Consider the following 24120-nt stretch of genomic DNA (forward strand, 5'->3'; position numbering starts at 1 on the left):
TCCGAGGTACCAATATGTAAACAAAAACCCTCGAGGCCCTCCAATGTGGCCTGTGTTGGAAATTTCCAACACTTAATACAACACTGTTGTATTCTCATTAATTATTACTAATTCTACTAATCATTGTAGTGATCCAAATTAACCAAGCGTAGTGTTCACATGTACTAATAATTACATCTGTACAATAAGGCTAGAATTCTTACGTCACCCGACGCCAGAATTGCGTCAGATTCCATTGTAATAAACACATTTATATCCAATGTGTCTGAGAATTGAATTTGATTCTCTATAAACAACGGTTTCTGTGTGATAATTAATTACAGATAAACTGATCCCCAACTAAGACCAAATAGAGCGTTTATAGTTATAACTGTTATCTAGTATTAAATTTAACGTCACGCGTGAATGCCCTGGAGAGACTTTAATTCATCTCCATTGTTCGTTTACTATCATAAAACTGGTGAATAATAATATTTAACTCCTGTAAATAATAAACCCGTCCTAACCCGAGCATTTCAAGCACAACCGCGAGAAATGATAATATCCATAATAAATAATTTGGTTAATAAACGCGGGACGCGGAGCGGGGCGGAAGGGACGCCAGTCCACGTGTTGAAACGCTCACGAGTAGGGGTGTTCACGTGGTGCTCACGAGGAGACGCCATTACCCAGCCACCAGGGTAAACGCTATCAAATCTCCAGAAGAAAGTCGCCACTGTGAGGTGTGAAGAACCTTGCAGACAATACCTTCACTTGGTGTCAGTGTCATTTACGGAACCTGTTAAATTTGGTTCTACGTAACTCCATGTGACCGGCCAGTGGAGCGCGTCAGTATCTAGGATAGACAAGTCTAGAGCCTAGGACACGACCTTCGGCAAGCCTTAACTTACACTGTGCCCATATTAGCTAAGTACCTTATCCTTGTTTGATGCATCAGATCGGGGGTGGGTTTATAGCTGGGTAGCTTGTCGTGACGACGTATAACAACTAAAAATCACAGGTCATTATCTTTCTCCTTTTATTAATATCCATTTATTGAACATAGAAATCCAGTAGTTTAATCTGTTGCTACTGGAAACAATTGTTTTTGCAGCGTGTGTGAAGAATTCTCCGAGCTGTCATTTCCCATGTTAATCAACTCCCAGTGTTCCATGACGAGTCCAGGAGAATCAGAGGAAGCGTCGTGACTAACTTCTAAGGAATCGTCATTAAGCTAAGATTCCTTTTGTATTTCTCGAATTTATTATCTGTACTCTTTTACATGCAGAACTTTGTTCATTGGATTAACATGTGTTTATTATAATTATTATTATACATATTCATAATCTATGTTCCCCTTAATGATAACGATAATGATATCATAAGTATTCATAGGATTAGATTATTATACATTGGATTAGTGAACGAACCACACTAGTTCCTGGACGTACTGAGTTCCAGTAATACCCCCCCAATGTAGGTGTTTGAGGCTTTGATTCATTTAATTATACAGCCCATTAATTATTTCAATGATCATATTCTCTAGTATTTTATCCATAGTTACTGGTCCATCTAGAATTTTCTAATGATCATATTTTCTCAGTTTCCCTCTTTTACTATAAAAGTGGGTGGTCCTTCGTAATTAATTTTACTATATTAATATTTAAATAATTAGAGTCAAGCCCCAAATGTCCCACAATATGGTCCTTATCGAACCGGATAAACATAAATTATAATTACAAATACTAATTAATAATAACTAATCCTTGTGTGATGTAATCAAGACTAACTCTTTTAATTAATTGTGTCAACCAACAGTGTAACACATCAGTTAGCCTAAGTCACACCAATTCATTGCTACTTATACCTTATGTATAAGGTAGCACTCGTGGGACACAGTTTATTGCCCACAACACTTAGGCCTACACTTCATACTGAAGTAAGAATCTTTAGGTCACCAGGAGCAGCAGCTCATAACTTTATATTAATCACTAACACCAATTATGTGTTAACCATTTGGGCTATACAAATGTTTCAATATATGGCTGTCAGCAGACTGTCCATTATAGCCTGAATCCATGTTATAGTTACTGATTCACTCAAGTCAGTGGATCATTAACATTTTGGGATCCAGTATACTAATATAAATTACTGATCTCATACTAGTTAATCATTACTAACCCTGATAACATTTTATTCCACAATTAGGAGTACATTCAGGAGTTAGATAATATTTATGGCAGTAGAATACTTGCCAAATACAATTAATTCTCTTGTGTTCATTTAATTTCTTGTACACATAATTATACAAGTGTATATTATATAAAATCCAAAAAAACCAAAAACACAGCACAATTATTTGCACATTATTGCACCACAATATAATCTTTGCCAACCTTTATTAGGTAGCAATTTAGGCTGTGATTGTGTTGAATTTGGCACAAGCATAGTCTAAATATAGTTGTAGTTTCTTAAGTAGGAATTCTCACGACTAGGCTTGAGCTAGTTAGTGGCATATATATTATTCATTTTTGTGCTGACCCTATCAAGGGTGGGATTAACCATTTATTGTGTAATTATATTTTATTGCATATTTCTATGTATGTCTTTGAGTGTTACTGTAAGTCCACTACCCATCCGAGGCTGATTTGGAAGAGCTAAGCTGAGGAACACCTGTAGTGAGACCAAGGTACCACTCAAATCTTAGTTACTTATTATTAGGTAGGTAGCTAACCTCTAAATGAGGTAAATTACAACCAGCCTCAAGAAAATACCAGGCTGTCAATAATTATACCTGCTCTACATCAAGGAGCAGACACCATAGCTATACAAATAGCTACATAAGCCCTATCAGGCTCAATTTACCGCAAGAATGAATCCTCTAGAAAGGAATGCAAGATTCTTGAGAACTCTTTAACTTCAGCTAGGAAAACAGTTTATCAGATGTGACAACTGTGTAGAAACTGACCCAGATTACGTCTACAGAATAGCAAGTTCCATAAGGAGCGCTAACAAAAAATATGATTATATAAAGACTGTAATCGAGTCCCACAGGAATTTACTCCAGGTCGGTCATACTGTCTCAGACGACTTACGTCTAACAGAATTTGATCTTGATAACTATGAACGTAGCGTTCAAACCAGGTTAGACCAATATGATAAGGTGCTTGCGAGACTAGATATTCCAGAGTGGATAGATCAGATCATTAATAGACCTGTACCCGAGTTAACACTCAGCTCAGATGAAATACTTGAGCTACTTCAAGATGAGGAGAATCCTCTAATCAATACTGATCACTACACAGGATCAACAACTGAAGTTCAACCTTCATTTTGTAACCTCTCATCTAATACAACTTCACGTGATGATTTGTTTACAGAGTCTGATCAAATTTCAGACAACTCTTCTCAATGTTCCCTGGATTCTATAAGTTCAATACATAAGGCTACTGAATTAACTAGCTTATCACAAGAACCCAGAGAAACAAGTGAAGCTGCAGATAAAACAAGTGAAGCTGCAGATGAAACAAGTGAAGCTGCAATAATCAGTGGATCTGAACCAGAAAATGATAATGCTAATGCTGCAACAGCAACTGAAGCTATAATCAAAGCTGAGGCTAAGCAAGAAGCCTTAAGCAACACAAGTAATGGTCACAATTGCTCACAACAGCCTTCTAAAGTAAGTGCTAACAATGAGAAGACTATTATAAACCTTGTACACCAATTATTAAATTTATCTTCACCAGAACAATCAGTTGACTCTTTACAAACCTTTAGTTTTCAGCTTGAGTCACTGATAAATTCTTTCAGTAAAGAGGTGGATCACCCAACTACTGAGTGGATGACTAAAATTATCATCCAGAGAAAATTGTCTGGTGACACACTTAATAAATTATATGTATACCAGAATGGTAATACCCTGTCAATGCAGGATATATTTACAGGTTTGCGCAATATGAGCAATCATACAGCAGACCAGGCAATTAATGCTAAATCTGAATGCACCAAAACTGTACCTACATCAGTTTCCTTGCCAGAAACTCCTAAAGTGACACTGTCACTAGGTAACAAAGGTGCTAATAATCAATGTAATAACAATCAGTCAAACACTGATTCATCAGTAAGGCCTAAGAGCCCCACAGGTGCTCCTAAGAGACCTAATAGTCCAAAGAGCACTCCCAAGAGCCTATTAATGGTTCCCCAGAGTACACCAAGTACTCACAAGAGAATAAATAACAAGCAAATGCAAGCAGCAAAACCATCACAACCTGCAAGTACTGTTTTACCTAAACCGGTAACGCCTAAACGAGCTGCGGGATGGGGAATGTGCTTGTTTTGCAATCAAAAACATTCCCTGTACAAATGTACCAATTATCCTAATAGAGACACAATAGTCAGACGACTCAAACAGTTACACAAATGTACTAGGTGTCTCAAATCACATAATGTTAATAGCTGTGAAACCCCACTGAACACCTGCAATAGGTGTAGAAGGGGCAAGCATCATGCTGCACTGTGCAAATTAGTTAGGACAAATTATGTCAATCCTAGAATAGGAGGTAGAGAATCTACACCAGTACAGTGCTGCAAGGTGCAAGATGTATACAGCGTAACCTCACAAGCATCTCAAGTGGACGCTGCCTTGCCTACTGCCCAACTTCAAGTGAAGAACAGAGGAACCAAGATCACCACACGTGGACTATTTGATCAAGGTTCCCAGAGAACTTTCATTACTCAAAGAGCAGCAGAGGCACTTAATTTACATCCAATAAGACAGGTAAAATTAAACTTGTCAGGGTTCATGATAAATCGAGGAACCCATGAATACTCAGTAGTTCAACCGCTTGTACGACTAGGTAGTCATGCCAAGGGTGTCCAAGCCATTGTTGTAGATCAAATACCTTTAGACTTAAATATTAAAGGTCTGGGGTACACAGCCCACTTCCTGCAGGAACGTGAAATTAATTTGGCTGACAACAAGTTAACGTCTGACCGCCTTAACAATGTAGATGTACTAGTAGGAGCCGACTACTATTACCTGTTCATAACTGGACATGTTAAACGATTGGGAATGAATATGCTCCAATCTGCAGGTGGCTACTTACTTACTGGTAAAGTTCTGAATGTGAACAAGCCTAAGCCTGCCAACAATAATAAATTAGTCAGCAGTAAATCAATTCTCCAGCAGCAAGCTAAAAGGAGACACACGGCTGAGTAATAAACTCAGATTGAATGTAGTGCAATTGATACTCGCCGAGATGTTTCATAGCTCTCAGTGAAAACCAATGGTCCGTACTCAAACAAGTACAAGTCACAGCGACCAAGCCATTGAATTCACTGCAGACCTAGAATTATTCTCGACAAGTAGTAATTGACCACACTCAGTCTTCCTAGGTAAATTGTAATGTTGGGCTAGAGAATCTAGTACTCCCTAGGTAATTAATAATGTTAGGCTAGAGAATCTAGCACTCAATGCCACTGGCATTTCCTGAATTTAGTAATACTATGAAGTCATCAAGCAACTTCTGTGATTATAAATTCACTAGGACCACTGGTCCACTATACTTGCGCTTAAAAGTTTGCCAAGAAAACCTTAATACCATGTTTTCTGCGCTAAGAGTTAGTGATAAATACTTGCATCAATTTGTTTGAGTTGTTTTTCTTTCGTTTCTGCCTAGTTAGTGTAGGAGCGCAGCACGAACAAACTTGCAAACTTACCAATACGTAAGTGAATCTACAGAGAACTAATAACCCGTGAAACATTTAGGTTGGGAAAATGTTACAAATTATCTTGAATAGGATTAATCGTAGCAGTAATTTAATTTCCAGCAATCTTAGGTTTCTCTTTGTTTAATGCATTATCGTTAAACATCAGCATTGTTAATTAACATGCTTCATGAGCTTAATATAGCTCACCTTAGAATTAACGTAATAATTGAGTGCTTCTTGTTCCCCATGCCACGAGCACTGGTCGCCATGATAATTGAATGATGCAATACTCCACCTCGTTAATTCGAGCTCACTGTAGCTCACCCTGTTAACCTTGTTAACGAGCTAACTGCAGCTCACCCTGTCAACACTGTTGACGAGTTCAATATAACTCACCCTGTTAACACTGTTAACGAGCTCACTGCAGTTCACCCTGTCAACACTGTTGACGAGTTCAATATAACTCACCCTGTTAACCTTGTTAACGAGCTCACTGCAGCTCACCCTGTCAACACTGTTGACGAGTTCAATATAACTCACCCTGTTAACTCCGTTAACGAGCTCACTGCAGCTCACCCTGTCAACACTGTTGACGAGCTCAATATAGCTCACCATGTTCACGAGTTCAATATAGCTCGACCTATTAATGAGCTCAATATAGCTCCCAATGTTAATTCGAGTACATTTTTGCTCACAATTAGCTTAGTCCCTTACTTAGGTAGGTTAGAAATTCAAACCATTTATTTAGGTAGGTTTAGGGACTTTAGTTAGTGTCAACTGAGTACTAGCCTAATCTGTACTCACCATTAATTACAGCTGACTATACTTATAGAGACTGATTTAATAAACTCAATTTCATGTAAAGGTTGATTCCGTATTAACAAGTTTACAGTGTCAAGCCTATGAGCTGCCATTTAATTAGCTCATAAGTCAGAATGACTAGGCTACTAATCTCACTGTCGACTCAGAATCTTCCTTGATTTTAATGAATAAACCTTTCAGTTCTCTACCTTTCTATTATTTTAGCTAGTTAGCAAATTAGTTGTACCATCAGTCAGAATGACTACTGCACGGCAGTGCACATTAAATTCAATTTCCTCATGTGAATTTGGGGTGATCATGATGCTGCGTGATGTTATTGTCTAGTAACCCAATAGTTACAAGTCACAGCGACCCTAGACAGTGACCTTACTGTAGTGTCATAGTCTCCTTGATCTTCAATGACTAATAATACTTTACTCTATGATTATACAATAGTGATATCAGTTCTTAGGAGCTTATTCTGAGTTTACCTACGATTCAGCAGCTACGTAATACACCATTACATGTCACTGTGACCCTAGTTGTTGAGTTTATTGTGAGCTTTAGAGGGTTCCTGATTACCGATAACTTAATCATTTAATGTTTCAATATTTAATACATGTTTCCACTAAGGGAAACTACAAGCCTATTATAGTTCTTAACTAAGAGCAAATAACTTTACATCCAATTTAAGCAAACCATGATGATACTGCGGTGTGATGTCAAGTAACAAACCACTACAAGTCACTATGACCCAAGACATTCTCATCACAGTAGATTCTCTGTTGTTTGAATTGTGTGATTAAAATCTTTAATTATTGTGTAGGCTATAAATAACATTGTTTATCTAGAGTACTTGAGAGTTTGCAGACTTAGAGATTTGTAACGTACACATTACATGTCATGGCGACACCAATCTCAGATTTATTGTAGGCTTTCTTACTTATTAGCTTTAGGTAATTCATAATAACATGTTTCATTTGACATGAAATTAGCAAGACCTAAGTTTCTTGCAAGTCCTTAACAAATACGGGACATTCGTTATGTGTGTACTAACATACTAACATACTAATATACTAATATTAATACCAACTTCGGGATAGGTGTCAGTACTCCACATTACACTACGATCCTACAATCCTCCCCCCGGAGTTATGTTGGAAATTTCCAACACTTAATACAACACTGTTGTATTCTCATTAATTATTACTAATTCTACTAATCATTGTAGTGATTCAGATTAACCAAGCGTAGAGTTCACATGTACTAATAATTACATCTGTACAATAAGGCTAGAATTCTTACGTCACCCGACGCCAGTATTGCATCAGATTCCATTGTAATAAACACATTTATATCCAATGTGTCTGAGAATTGAATTTGATTCTCTATAAACAACGGTGTTCTGTGTGATAATTAATTACAGATAAGCTGATCCCCAACTAAGACCAAATAGAGCGTTTATAGTTATAACTGTTATCTAGCATTAAATTTAACGTCACGCGTGAATGCCCTGGAGAGACTTTAATTCATCTCCATTGTTCGTTTACTATCATAAAACTGGCGAATAATAATATTTAACTCCTGTAAATAATAAACCCGTCCTAACCCGAGCATTTCAAGCACAACCGCGAGAAATGATAATATCCATAATAAATAATTTGGTTAATAAACGCGGGACGCAGAGCGGGGCGGAAGGGACGCCAGTCCACGTGTTGAAACGCTCACGAGTAGGGGTGTTCACGTGGTGCTCACGAGGAGACGCCATTACCCAGCCACCAGGGTAAACGCTATCAAATCTCCAGAAGAACGTCGCCACTGTGAGGTGTGAAGAACCTAGCAGACAATACCTTCACTTGGTGTCAGTGTCATTTACGAAACCTGTTAAATTTGGTTCTACGTAACTCCATGTGACCGGCCAGTGGAGCGCATCAGTATCTAGGATAGACAAGTCTAGAGCCTGGGGCGCGACCTTCGGCAAGCCTTAACTTACACAGTGCCCATATTAGCTAAGTACCTTATCCTTGTTTGATGCATCAGATCGGGGGTGGGTTTATAGCTGGGTAGCTTGTCGTGACGACGTATAACAACTAAAAATCACAGGTCATTATCTTTCTCCTTTTATTAATATTCATTTATTGAACATAGAAATCCAGTAGTTTAATCTGTTGCTACTGGAAACAATTGTTTTTGCAGCGTGTGTGAAGAATTCTCTGAGCTGTCATTTCCCATGTTAATCAACTCCCAGTGTTCCATGACGAGTCCAGGAGAATCAGAGGAAGCGTCGTGACTAACTTCTAAGGAATCGTCATTAAGCTAAGATTCCTTTTGTATTTCTCGAATTTATTATCTGTACTCTTTTACATGCAGAACTTTGTTCATTGGATTAACATGTGTTTATTATAATTATTATTATACATATTCATAATCTATGTTCCCCTTAATTATAACGATAATGATTTCATAAATGTTCATAGGATTAGATTATTATACATTGGACTGGTGAACGAACCACACTAGTTCCTGGACGTACTGAGTTCCAGTAATACCCCCCTCCCCCAATGTAGGTGTTTGAGGCTTTGATTCATTTAATTATACAGCCCATTAATTATTTCAATGATCATATTCTCTAGTATTTTATCCATAGTTACTGGTCCATCTAGAATTTTCTAATGATCATATTTTCTCTGTTTCCCTCTTTTACTATAAAAGTGGGTGGTCCTTCGTAATTAATTTTACTATATTAATATTTAAATAATTAGAGTCAATCCCCAAATGTCCAACAGCCTGTGTTGGAGATTGTTCACTGTTTTACACAAAGTTCTTGTGATAGTACTGTACTTTTTTTTCTTTCCTATTCGCGGTTATACCCCTTAGTGATACCCTAGATCTGTAATCTGCCCCTGTATCTTTAATAATCCCGAGAATATTGAGATATTCGTACAGCGCGACCTTCCCGTGACCCTCCCGCTGGCTGGCTGACTCGACAACAACTGTACTCACCTATTTGTGCTTGCGAGGGATGAGCTTTGGCTCTTTGGTCCCGCCTCTCAACAGATCAATCAACTGGTGTACAGGTTCCTGAGCCTACTGGGCTCTATCATATCTACATTTAAAACTGTGTATGGAGTCTGCCTCCACCACATCACTGCCTAATGCATTCCATCCGTTAACTACTCTGACACTGAAAAAGTTCCTTCTAACGTCTCTGTGGCTCATGTGAGAACTCAGTTTCCACCTGTGTCCCCTTGTTCGCGTCCTGCCAGCGTTGAATAGTTTTTCCTTGTTTACCCGGTCGATTCCCCTGAGGATTTTGTAGGTTGTGATCATATCCCCCCTTAATCTCCTGTCTTCCAGTGTCGTAAGGTGCATTTTCCGCAGCCTTTCCTCATAACTCAAGCTTTTAGTTCTGGGACTAGTCTAGTGGCATACCTTTGGACTTTTTCCAGCTTCGTCTTGTGCTTGACAAGGTACGGGCTCCATGCTGGGGCCGCATACTCCAGGATTGGTCTTACATATGTTGTGTACAAGATTCTGAATGATTCCTTACACAGGTTCCTGAATGCTGTTCTGATGTTAGCCAGCCTCGCAAACCCTGTTAACACTGTTAACGAGCTCACTGCAGCTCACCCTGTCAACACTGTTGACGAGTTCAATATAACTCACCCTGTTAACCTTGTTAACGAGCTCACTGCAGCTCACCCTGTCAACACTGTTGACGAGTTCAATATAACTCACCCTGTTAACTCCGTTAACGAGCTCACTGCAGCTCACCCTGTCAACACTGTTGACGAGCTCAATATAGCTCACCATGTTCACGAGTTCAATATAGCTCGACCTATTAATGAGCTCAATATAGCTCCCAATGTTAATTCGAGTACATTTTTGCTCACAATTAGCTTAGTCCCTTACTTAGGTAGGTTAGAAATTCAAACCATTTATTTAGGTAGGTTTAGGGACTTTAGTTAGTGTCAACTGAGTACTAGCCTAATCTGTACTCACCATTAATTACAGCTGACTATACTTATAGAGACTGATTTAATAAACTCAATTTCATGTAAAGGTTGATTCCGTATTAACAAGTTTACAGTGTCAAGCCTATGAGCTGCCATTTAATTAGCTCATAAGTCAGAATGACTAGGCTACTAATCTCACTGTCGACTCAGAATCTTCCTTGATTTTAATGAATAAACCTTTCAGTTCTCTACCTTTCTATTATTTTAGCTAGTTAGCAAATTAGTTGTACCATCAGTCAGAATGACTACTGCACGGCAGTGCACATTAAATTCAATTTCCTCATGTGAATTTGGGGTGATCATGATGCTGCGTGATGTTATTGTCTAGTAACCCAATAGTTACAAGTCACAGCGACCCTAGACAGTGACCTTACTGTAGTGTCATAGTCTCCTTGATCTTCAATGACTAATAATACTTTACTCTATGATTATACAATAGTGATATCAGTTCTTAGGAGCTTATTCTGAGTTTACCTACGATTCAGCAGCTACGTAATACACCATTACATGTCACTGTGACCCTAGTTGTTGAGTTTATTGTGAGCTTTAGAGGGTTCCTGATTACCGATAACTTAATCATTTAATGTTTCAATATTTAATACATGTTTCCACTAAGGGAAACTACAAGCCTATTATAGTTCTTAACTAAGAGCAAATAACTTTACATCCAATTTAAGCAAACCATGATGATACTGCGGTGTGATGTCAAGTAACAAACCACTACAAGTCACTATGACCCAAGACATTCTCATCACAGTAGATTCTCTGTTGTTTGAATTGTGTGATTAAAATCTTTAATTATTGTGTAGGCTATAAATAACATTGTTTATCTAGAGTACTTGAGAGTTTGCAGACTTAGAGATTTGTAACGTACACATTACATGTCATGGCGACACCAATCTCAGATTTATTGTAGGCTTTCTTACTTATTAGCTTTAGGTAATTCATAATAACATGTTTCATTTGACATGAAATTAGCAAGACCTAAGTTTCTTGCAAGTCCTTAACAAATACGGGACATTCGTTATGTGTGTACTAACATACTAACATACTAATATACTAATATTAATACCAACTTCGGGATAGGTGTCAGTACTCCACATTACACTACGATCCTACAATCCTCCCCCCGGAGATATGTTGGAAATTTCCAACACTTAATACAACACTGTTGTATTCTCATTAATTATTACTAATTCTACTAATCATTGTAGTGATTCAGATTAACCAAGCGTAGAGTTCACATGTACTAATAATTACATCTGTACAATAAGGCTAGAATTCTTACGTCACCCGACGCCAGTATTGCATCAGATTCCATTGTAATAAACACATTTATATCCAATGTGTCTGAGAATTGAATTTGATTCTCTATAAACAACGGTGTTCTGTGTGATAATTAATTACAGATAAGCTGATCCCCAACTAAGACCAAATAGAGCGTTTATAGTTATAACTGTTATCTAGCATTAAATTTAACGTCACGCGTGAATGCCCTGGAGAGACTTTAATTCATCTCCATTGTTCGTTTACTATCATAAAACTGGCGAATAATAATATTTAACTCCTGTAAATAATAAACCCGTCCTAACCCGAGCATTTCAAGCACAACCGCGAGAAATGATAATATCCATAATAAATAATTTGGTTAATAAACGCGGGACGCAGAGCGGGGCGGAAGGGACGCCAGTCCACGTGTTGAAACGCTCACGAGTAGGGGTGTTCACGTGGTGCTCACGAGGAGACGCCATTACCCAGCCACCAGGGTAAACGCTATCAAATCTCCAGAAGAACGTCGCCACTGTGAGGTGTGAAGAACCTAGCAGACAATACCTTCACTTGGTGTCAGTGTCATTTACGAAACCTGTTAAATTTGGTTCTACGTAACTCCATGTGACCGGCCAGTGGAGCGCATCAGTATCTAGGATAGACAAGTCTAGAGCCTGGGGCGCGACCTTCGGCAAGCCTTAACTTACACAGTGCCCATATTAGCTAAGTACCTTATCCTTGTTTGATGCATCAGATCGGGGGTGGGTTTATAGCTGGGTAGCTTGTCGTGACGACGTATAACAACTAAAAATCACAGGTCATTATCTTTCTCCTTTTATTAATATTCATTTATTGAACATAGAAATCCAGTAGTTTAATCTGTTGCTACTGGAAACAATTGTTTTTGCAGCGTGTGTGAAGAATTCTCTGAGCTGTCATTTCCCATGTTAATCAACTCCCAGTGTTCCATGACGAGTCCAGGAGAATCAGAGGAAGCGTCGTGACTAACTTCTAAGGAATCGTCATTAAGCTAAGATTCCTTTTGTATTTCTCGAATTTATTATCTGTACTCTTTTACATGCAGAACTTTGTTCATTGGATTAACATGTGTTTATTATAATTATTATTATACATATTCATAATCTATGTTCCCCTTAATTATAACGATAATGATTTCATAAATGTTCATAGGATTAGATTATTATACATTGGACTGGTGAACGAACCACACTAGTTCCTGGACGTACTGAGTTCCAGTAATACCCCCCCCCCCCCCCCAATGTAGGTGTTTGAGGCTTTGATTCATTTAATTATACAGCCCATTAATTATTTCAATGATCATATTCTCTAGTATTTTATCCATAGTTACTGGTCCATCTAGAATTTTCTAATGATCATATTTTCTCTGTTTCCCTCTTTTACTATAAAAGTGGGTGGTCCTTCGTAATTAATTTTACTATATTAATATTTAAATAATTAGAGTCAATCCCCAAATGTCCAACAGCCTGTGTTGGAGATTGTTCACTGTTTTACACAAAGTTCTTGTGATAGTACTGTACTTTTTTTTCTTTCCTATTCGCGGTTATACCCCTTAGTGATACCCTAGATCTGTAATCTGCCCCTGTATCTTTAATAATCCCGAGAATATTGAGATATTCGTACAGCGCGACCTTCCCGTGACCCTCCCGCTGGCTGGCTGACTCGACAACAACTGTACTCACCTATTTGTGCTTGCGAGGGATGAGCTTTGGCTCTTTGGTCCCGCCTCTCAACAGATCAATCAACTGGTGTACAGGTTCCTGAGCCTACTGGGCTCTATCATATCTACATTTAAAACTGTGTATGGAGTCTGCCTCCACCACATCACTGCCTAATGCATTCCATCCGTTAACTACTCTGACACTGAAAAAGTTCCTTCTAACGTCTCTGTGGCTCATGTGAGAACTCAGTTTCCACCTGTGTCCCCTTGTTCGCGTCCTGCCAGCGTTGAATAGTTTTTCCTTGTTTACCCGGTCGATTCCCCTGAGGATTTTGTAGGTTGTGATCATATCCCCCCTTAATCTCCTGTCTTCCAGTGTCGTAAGGTGCATTTTCCGCAGCCTTTCCTCATAACTCAAGCTTTTAGTTCTGGGACTAGTCTAGTGGCATACCTTTGGACTTTTTCCAGCTTCGTCTTGTGCTTGACAAGGTACGGGCTCCATGCTGGGGCCGCATACTCCAGGATTGGTCTTACATATGTTGTGTACAAGATTCTGAATGATTCCTTACACAGGTTCCTGAATGCTGTTCTGATGTTAGCCAGCCTCGCATATGCCGCAGACGTTATTCTTTTTATGTGGGCTTCAGGAGGCAGGTTTGGTGTGATATCAACTCCTAGATCTTTCTCTCTTTCCGTTTCATTAAGTACTTCATCTCCTATTCTGTATCCTGTGTCTGGCTTCCGGTTTCCACTGCCTAGTTTCATTACTTTGCATTTACTCGGGTTGAACTTCAACAGCCATTTGTTGGACCATTCACTCAGTCTGTCTAGGTCATCTTGTAGCCTCCTACTATCGTCCTCAGTTTCAATACTCCTCATAATTTTTGCATCGTCGGCAAACATTGAGAGGAACGAATCTATACCCTCTGGGAGATCATTTACATATACCAGAAACCGTATAGGTCCAAGGACTGACCCCTGCGAGACTCCACTTGTGACGTCTCGCCAATCTGAGACCTCATCCCTCACACAGACTCGTTGTCTCCTGTTGCTTAGGTACTCCTCTATCCACCGGAGTACCTTCCCTCTCACTCCAGCCTGCATCTCCAACTTTCGCACTAGCCTCTTGTGTGGCACTGTATCAAAGGCTTTCTGACAATCCAAAAATATGCAGTCTGCCCACCCTTCTCTTTCTTGCCTTATTTTTGTTTTGTGTGTGTGTGTGTGTGTGTACTCACCTAATTGTGCTTGCGGGGGTTGAGCTTTGGCTCTTTGGTGTGTGTGTGTGTGTGTACTCACATAATTGTACTCACCTAATTGTGCTTGTGGGGGTTGAGCTTTGTCTCTTTGGTCCCGCCTCTCAACTGTCAATCAACTGGTGTACAGGTTCCTGAGCCTACTGGGCTCTATCACATCTACATATGAAACAGTGTATGGAGTCAGCCTCCACCACATCACTTCCTTGAGCATTTCATTTATTAACTGTTGTTGTTGTTAAAGATTCGCTACCTGGAACAAGAAGTTCCAAGTAGCACAGGCTATGGTGAGCCCGTAGATTTATTAACTACTCTGACACTCAAAAAATTATTTCTAACGTCTCTTTGGCTCATCTGGGTACTACGTTTTCACCTGTGTCCCCTTGTTCGTGTCCCACCCGTGCTGAAGAGTTTGTCTTTGTCCACCCTGTCAATTCCCCAGAGAATTTTGTAGGTGGTTATCATGTCTCCCCTTACTCTTCTGTTTTCCAGGGTCGCGAGGTTCAGCTCCTTTAGCCTTTCCTCGTTGCTCATTCCTCTCAGTTCTGGGACGAGCCTGGTGGCATACCGCTGAATTTTCTCTAACTTTGTCTTGTGTTTAACTAGGTATGGATTCCAGGCTGGACCTGCATATTCCAGGATTGGTCTGACATAAGTGGTATACAGGGTCCTGAATGATTCCTTACACAAGTTACTAAAGGCAGTTTTTATGTTGGCCAGTCTTGCATATGCCGCTGATGATATTCTTTTGATGTGTGTCTCTGGGGACAGGTTCGGTGTGATATCGACCCCCAGATTTTTCTCTGTATTTGACTCTTGCAGGATTTCACCTACCAGATAGTAAATTATGTTCAGCCTCCTGCTCCCTTTGCCTAATTTCATTTCCTGACACTTTCCTGAGTTGAACTTTAGCAACCATTTTCTAGACAATTCCTCCAGTTTTTCCAGGTTCCTCTCAAACATTGAGAGGAATGAGTCTATACACTCCGGAAGATCGTTTACATATATTAGAAGCAGGATGGGTCCAAGTACTGAGCCCTGTGGGACTCCGCTGGTGACATCTCCCCACTCTGATGTCACACCCCTCACCGTTACTCGCTGTTTCCTGTTGCTTAAGTACTCCCTTATCCACTGGAGCACCTTCCCTTTAATCCTGCCTGTTCCTCCAACTTTTTAAACAGCTTTTTATGAGGTACTGTGTCAAAGGTTTTCTGGCAGTCAAAGAAAATGCAGTCGGCCCACCCTTCTCTTTCCTGCCTAATATTTGTTGCCTGGTCATAGAATTCTATCAAACCTGTGAGGCACGATTTACCATCCCTGAACCCATGTTGGTGGTGTGTTACAAAGTTATTTCCTTCCAGATGCTCTACGAGCCTTTTCCTCACAATCTTCTCCGCCACCTTGCATTGTATACAAGTTAGGGAAACTGGCCTGTAGTTCAGTGCCTCTTGCCTGTCACCATTCTTGTATCTTGGGACTACGTCAGCTGTCTTCCAACTTTCAGGTAGGTCTCCTGTTTCCAGTGACCTGTTATACACCATAGAGAGTGGCATACTTAGTGCTTCTGCACCTTCCTTTAGTATCCATGGTGAGATTCTGTCAGGCCTTTGTCACATCCAGCTCCAGCAGACACCTTTTGACCTCATCACTGGTGAGGTCAAATTCCTCCAAGGTTGCTTAGTTTGCCTCCTCCTCATTTAGTGCAGGGGCTTCTCCTTGTTCTATTGTGAAGACCTCCTGGAATCTCTTGTTGAGTTCTTCACACACCTTTTTGTCATTCTCTGTGTATGTGTTCTCCCTATTTCTTAAATTTCATCACGTGTTCCTTCACTGCTGTTTTCCTCCTGATGTGGCTGTGGAGCTTTAGCTTTGTGTATGTGTGTGTGTGTGTGTGTGTGTCTGTGTTTTTACTCACCTATTTGTGCCTGCAGGATCGAGCATTCACTCTTGGATCCCGCCTTTCAAGCCATCGGTTGTTTAGAGCAATGACTTCTGTCCCATTTCCCTATCATATCTAGTTTTAAATTATGAATAGAGTTTGCTTCCACAACCTGCTCCTGAAGTGCATTCCATTTTTCCCCTACTCTTACGCTAAAAGAATACTTCCTAACATCTCTGTGACTCATCTGAGTTTCGACCCATGTCCCCTCGTTTTGTTACTATTCCGTGTGAACATTTCGTCTATTTCCATTTTGTCAATCTCCCCTGAGTATTTTATACGTTCCTATCGTATCTCCCCCTCTCCCTTCTTTTTTCTAGTGTGTAAGGTTCAGTTCCTTTTGGCACTCTTCATAGCCTATCCCTAGTAGCTCTGGGATGAGCCTCGTTTCAAACTTTTCCAGTTTCCTTGTGTTTCTTCAGGTGGGGACTCATTGATTGTGGAGCATACTTCAAGACTGGTCTCATGTAGGCAGTGTAAAGTACCCTAAAAGCCTTCTCACTTAGGTTTCTGAATAACTTTTGCCAGTGCAGAGTGTGCTGCTGTTGTTATCCTTTATATATGTGCCTCAGGAGTTAGATTAGGTGTTACATCCACTCCCTGGTCTCATTCTCGAATCGTCATAGGTAGGCACTTCCCCTTCACTTTTGTACTGTCTCTTTGTTCTCCTATCACATAATCCCAATTCCATAACTTTACATTTGCTCGTGTTGAACTCCAGTAACCATTTCTCTGACCATCCCTGCAACCTGTTCAACCCTCTTAGAGGAATCTATAATCCTCATCTGTCATAACTCTTCTCAGTAATTTTGGGGCATCTGCGAACATCGACATGAAAGATTCTACTCCTGTAAACATGTCATTTACGTAATTTAGAAACAGAATTAGTCCCAGCACCGACCCTTGAGGTACTCCACTCATTACTGTTCACCGGTCCGACTTCTCGCCCTTTACCATTATTTTCTGGCTCCTTCCTGTTAGATACTCACCTAATTGTACGTGCGGGGGTCCAGCTTTGTCTTTTTGGTCCCGCCTCTCAACTGTCAATCAACTTGTGTACAGATACCTGAGCCTACTGGGCTCTATCATATCTACATTTGAAACTGTGTATGGAGTCAGCCTCCACCACATCACTTTCTAGAGCATTCCATTTATTAACTACTCTGACACTAAAAAAAAAAATTCTAACGTCTCTGTGGCTCATCTGGGTACTAAGTTTCCACCTGTGTCCCCATCTTCGCGTTCCACCCGCACTAAAGAGCTTGTCTTTGTCAACCCTGTCAATTCCCCAGAGAATTTTGTAGGTGATTATCATGTCTCCCCTTACTCTTCTGTTTTCCAGGGTTGTGAGGTTCAGTTCCCTTAGCCTTTCCTCGTAACTCATTCCTCTCAGTTCCGGGACTAGTCTGGTGGCATACCTCTGAATCTTCTCTAACTTCGTCTTGTGTTTAACTAGGTATGAACTCCAGGCTGGAGCTGCATAATCCAGGATTGGTCTTACTTAAGTGGTATACAGGGTCCTGAACGATTCCTTACACAAGTTTCTAAAGGCAGTTCTTATATTGGCCAGTCTAGCATATGCCGCTGTTGATATCCTTTTGATGTGGGCCTCTGAGGACAGGTTCGGCGTGATATCGACCCCCAGATCTTTCTCTCTATCTGACTCTTGTAGGATTTCACCTCCCAGATGGTACCTTGTGTTCAGCCTTCTGCTCCCTTCGCCTAATTTCATTACTTTACACTTTCCTGAGTTGAACTTTAGCAGCCATTTTTTAGACCATTCCTCTAGTTTGTCCAGGTCGTCCTGTAGTCTCTGTCTATCTTCATCTGTTTTGATTCTTCTCATAATTTTTGCATCGTCTTCAAACATTGAGAGGAATGAGTCTATACCCTCAGGAAGGTCGTTTACAAGTACTAGAAACAGGATGGGTCCGAGTACAGAGCCCTGTGGGACTCTGCTGGTGACATCTCGCCACTCTGATGCCTCCCCCTTCACTGTTACTCGCTGTTTCCTATTGCTTAGATACTCCCTTATCAACTGGAGCACATTACCTTTTACTCCTGCCTGCTGCTCCAACTTTTGTAACAGCCTTTTGTGAGGTACTGTGTCAAAGGCTTTCTGACTGTCCAAGAAAATGCAGTCTGCCCACCCTTCTCTTTCCTACCTAATTTGTGTTGCTTGGTCATAGAATTCTATTAGGCCTGTGAGGCACTATTTACCATCTCTAAACTCATGCTGGTGGTGTGTTACAAAGCTGTTTCCCTCCAAATGCTCTACGAGCCTTTTCCTCACAATCTTCTCCGTCACCTTGCATGGTATACAAGTTAGGGAAACTGGCCTGTAGTTCAGTGCCTCTTGCTTGTCACCCTTTTTGTAAATTGGGACTGCATTAGCTGTCTTCCAGCTTTCCGGAAGGTCTCCCGTTCCCAGTGACCTGTTATACACCATAGAGAGTGGCACACTTAGTGCTTCTGCACCTTCTTTTAGAATCCACTGTGAGATTCTGTCAGGCCTAACAGCCTTTGGTACATTCAGCTCCAACAGATTCCTTTTGACGTCATCACTAGTGAGGTAAATTTCCTCCAAGGTTGTTCGGTTTGCCTCCTCATTTAGTGCAGGGACCTCTCCTTCTCCTATTGTGAAGACCTCCTAGAATCTCCTGTTGAGTTCTTCACACACCTCTTTATCGTTCTCTGTGTATCTGTTCTCCCTTTCCCTCAGTTTCATCACTTGTTCCTTCACTGCTGTTTTCCTCCTGATATGGCTGTGGAGCAGTTTTGGTTGGGTCTTGGCTTTACTCGCGATGTCATTTTCATTCTGCCTCTCTGCTTCTCTCCTCACTCTGATGTACTCATTTCTGGCCCTCTGGTATTTCTCCCTGCTCTCTGGCGTTCTGCTGTTCTTGTAGTTTCGCCATGTTCTTTTACTCAATTGCGTCACTGCTGCACATTCCTGCTTGAACCACGGATTCTTCTGTTGCTTTTAATTTTTCACTTTTTTTACTGGGATAAACCTGTCTGCAGCCTCCTGACACTTCTGAGCGACATTATCCATCATATCCTGTACAGTTTTTTCTCTAAGTTCTGTTTCCCATGGTATTCCCATTAGGAAGTTCCTCATCTTGTCATATTTTCCTCTTCGGTAATTTAGTCTTTTTCCTTTCAATCCCATCCTTGGATAGGTTATCCCTACTTCTACAAGATAGTCAAATATCAGTACACTGTGGTCACTCATTCCTATGGGGGCTTCATATTTGACTTCCCTTATTTCTGAGCCACTTAAGGTGAAAATCAGGTCGAGTCTATCTGGTTCGTCATTTCCTCTCATTCTTGTGGGCCCCTTGACATGTTGGCTCCGAAAGTTCCTTGTACTCACTTTGAAAAGTTTAGATCTCCATGTGTCTTTACCTCCATGTGGGTCCCCATTCTCCCAGTCTATCTTTCCATGGTTGAAATCTCCCATGATCAAGAGTCTGGATCCAGTCCTGCAAGCAACTGAAGCTGCTCTCTCTATTATGTTAATGGTAGCCAAGTTGTTTCTGTCGAACTCTTGTCTAGGTCTTCTGTCATTTAATGGAGGGTTGTAAATGACTGCCACTATTATCTTAGGTGCACCCATTGTCATAGTTCCTGTTATGTAATCTCCGAATCCGTCGCAGGCCGGAATTTCCATCTCTTCAAAGCTCCAGTCCTTCCATATCACCAAAGCCACTCTTCCTCCTCCCCCATCTCTCTCTTTCCTTACTATATAAAAGTCCTTTTGAAACACAGCATTTGTTATGACTCCTGACAATTTTGTTTCTGTGAGTCCTATTACATCTGGGTTTTCTTCTTGCACCCTTTCTGCCTGTTCACTTGCTTTGTTGGTAATCCCATCGATGTTTGAGTAAATTACCTTGAAGCTCACTTTCCTATGTTCATTTTCACCCACCCTCCCCACTAGTGCAGGAAGCTGTTACATGGGCATTGCTGCTTGGGTAGGCTCATCCTTCTGTGGGGTAGTTACCAGGGGTTCTGAGGGAGGTGGGGGTGGGGGGGGAAGGAGGGGAAGGGGGAGGATGGCTTAAAACTGGGGTGGGGGATGGAGGAGTTAGTTCATGTCTGGGCCGGCTTGGGGCAGGAGGAAGACCAGGGGGTGGGAGGGAAGGGGGGTACTCGGGGTAGGGAGGGAGGATGGAATTGGGTGGAATGGTGGAACTCCCCACCTATAGGGTGGTGAGTTGGGATGTTGCAGTCCCCTCTGAGGTTCCCGAGGTGCTGGGTTGGGGTTCCACACTCCCCTCTGATATTGCTGGGTTGGGGGTTGAGATTCCCTGTCTCCCTTCCCTCAGCCTGCGCCTTTTCCTTGCATCTGCTGCCTGTATTATCTCTGTCCCGGTCATGTCCCTCTGAAGGAATACCTGTCTGTAATTTGTTACATATTTCAGTTTGCTCTTTTTTTGCTAGTATGTTCTCTATGATGCACTCGTTTTTTAGCACTACCTTGATCGACCGGTCTTTGTCTTTGTTGTACTGGCCAATCCGGAAAAACTTTTCTATGTCTGTTTCAGCCCCTTCCAGACCTATCTCCTTTAGTATCCCTGCCACTGCAGCTTTGTCCTTAGACCTCCATTCTTTCCTTGTGGAACCCTCTTGTTCCTTAACACTTATCACTACTACAGCTCTTTTCCTTTCCAGTAACTGGCTCGTGCATCTAGCTGCCTCGTGTGAGGTTACTGCTTTCATTACAACACCCTTGACTGTGGACATTGCTCCTGGGCACTTCAACATTTCAGCAAAGGTGGCAACGATTGTAGGGGTCCCTGCCATTGCTACATCTCCTGGTACCTGGGGGTTGGTCCCCTGGGCCTCAGTCTGAGGAGATCCTTTTTTAAGGTTTTTTATCTCCTCTTGCGCTGCCTCTAGTTCATTCTGCAGTTTATTTATGAGTCCTCTCATGTCTTTCAGTTCCTCAGTGATTTCCCTCCATGCGCGAACAGTCATCTCCATGTATGACTCGTCCTGTTCCTCTCCTCCACCTGTGTTCTGTTTTCTTACCATCCCCACCTGTGTGGGGAGTAGGAGTGGGGGTGAGGAGTGTATTGGGTTAGTGAGATGGGGGGGTAAGCGAGGGGGTGGATTATGAGTGAGGTCTTATCCCCTTTCCACGAAAGGTGTTAATCATTTCTAGCCTGACTGGATGTTTGTGTGTGTACTCACCTACTTGTACTCACCTAGTTGTGCTTGCGGGGGTTGAGCTCTGGCTCTTTGGTCCCGTCTCTCAACCGTCAATCAACAGGTGTACAGGTTCCTGAGCCTATTGGGCTCTATCATATCTACACTTGAAACTGTGTATGGAGTCAGCCTCCACCACATTACTTCCTAATGCATTCCATTTGTCAACCACTCTGACACTAAAAAAAGTTCTTTCTAATATCTCTGTGACTCATTTGGGCACTCAGTTTCCACCTGTGTCCCCTAGTGCGTGTGCCCCTTGTGTTAAATAGCCTGTCTTTATCAACCCTGTCGATTCCCTTAAGAATCTTGAATGTGGTGATCATGTCCCCCCTAACTCTTCTGTCTTCCAACGAAGTGAGGTCTAATTCCCGTAATCTCTCCTTGTAGCTCATACCTCTCAGCTCGGGTACTAGTCTGGTGGCAAACCTTTGAACCTTTTCCAGTTTAGTCTTATGCTTGACTACATATGGACTCCATGCTGGAGCCGCATACTCCAGGATTGGTCTGACATATGTGGTATATAATGTTATGAAAATTCCTTACACAATTTTCTAAAGGCCGCTCTTATGTTAGACAACCTGGCATATGCTGCTGATGTTATCCTCTTGATATGAGCTTCAGGGGACAGGTCTGGCGTGATATCAACCCCCAGGTGTTTCTCTCTCTCTGACTCTTGAAGTATCTCATCTCCCAAATGATACCTTGTATCTGGTCTCCTGCTTTCTACCCCTATCTTCATTACATTACGTTTGCTTGGGTTAAACTCTAACAGCCATTTGTTCGACCATTCCTGCAGCTCGTCCAGGTCATCTTGAAGCCTCAAGCTGTCCTCCTCTGTCTTAATCCTTCTTATAATTTTGGCGTCGTCAGCAAACATTGAGAGGAATGAGTCTATACCCTCTGGGAGATCATTTACGTATATCAGAAACAGGATAGGTCCAATCACAGAGCCCTGTGAGACTCCACTGGTGACTTCACGCCATTCTCAGGTCTCACCCCTCACTGTAACTCTCTGCTTCCTATTGCTTAGGTACTCCCTTATCCACTGGAGCGCCCTACCAGTCACTCCTGCCTGTTTCTCCAGCTTATGCATCAACCTTTTATGGGGTACTGTGTCAAAGGCTTTCCGACAGTCCAAAAAAATGCAGTCAGCCCATCCTTCTTTTTCTTGCTTAATCTTTGTCACCTAATCGTAGAATTCTATCAAGCCTGTAAGGAAAGATTTACCCCCCCCCCTGAACCCATGTTGATGGGTTGTCACGAAGTCTCTTCTCTCCAGATGTGTTACTAAGTTTTTTCTCACAATCTTCTCCATCACCTTGCATGGTATACAAGTTAAGGACACTGGCCTGTAGTTCAGTGCCTCTTGTCTGTCACCCTTTTTGTATATTGGTACTACATTAGCAGTCTTCCATATTTCTGGTAGGTCTCCCGTTTCCAGTGACCTACTAAACACTATGGAGAGTGGCAAGCAAAGTGCTCCTGCACACTCTTTCAATAACCATGGTGAGATTCCATCCGGCCCAACAGCTATCCTCACATCCAGCTCCAATAGGTGCTTCTTGACCTCATCTCTTGTAATTTCGAACCTTTCCAAGGTCACCTGGTTTGCTGCCACCTCTCCTAGCGCCGTGACTTCTCCCTGTTCTATTGTAAAGACCTCCTGGAACCTTTTGTTGAGTTCTTCACACACCTCTTTGTCTTTCTCTGTGTACCTGTCTTCGCCCACCCTAAGTTTCATCACCTGTTCCTTCACTGTTGTCTTCCTCCTGATGTGACTATGTAGTAGCTTTGGTTTGGTCTTGGCTTTATTACCTATATCATTTTCATACATTTTCTCAGCTGCTCTTCTCACACTAACATACTCGTTCCTGGTTCTCTGGTATCTCTCCCTACTTTCTGGTGTTCTGTTATTACGGAAGTTCCTCCATACCCTTTTGTTCAGCTCCTTTGCTTTCATACATTCCCTAGTAAACCACGGATTCTTCCTTTGCTTCTCTGTTTTTTTCTGTCGGGCTGGGACAAACATGCTTACAGCCTCCTGATACTTTTGGGTGACATAGTGCATCATGTCTTGTACGGACTTGGTTCCGAGTTCTGTGTCCCAATGAATATCCTATAGGAATTTATTCATCTCCTCATAGTTTCCCTTTCGGTATGCCAGCCCTTTGTTTCCCAGTTCTTTTTTGGGGGTGATATTTCCTAGCTCAACCAGGTACTCAAAGCTCAATACAC

The sequence above is a fragment of the Procambarus clarkii genome, chromosome 77 (genome assembly GCF_040958095.1).
Source record: "Procambarus clarkii isolate CNS0578487 chromosome 77, FALCON_Pclarkii_2.0, whole genome shotgun sequence".
NCBI classification, from domain to species: Eukaryota; Metazoa; Arthropoda; class Malacostraca; order Decapoda; family Cambaridae; genus Procambarus; species Procambarus clarkii.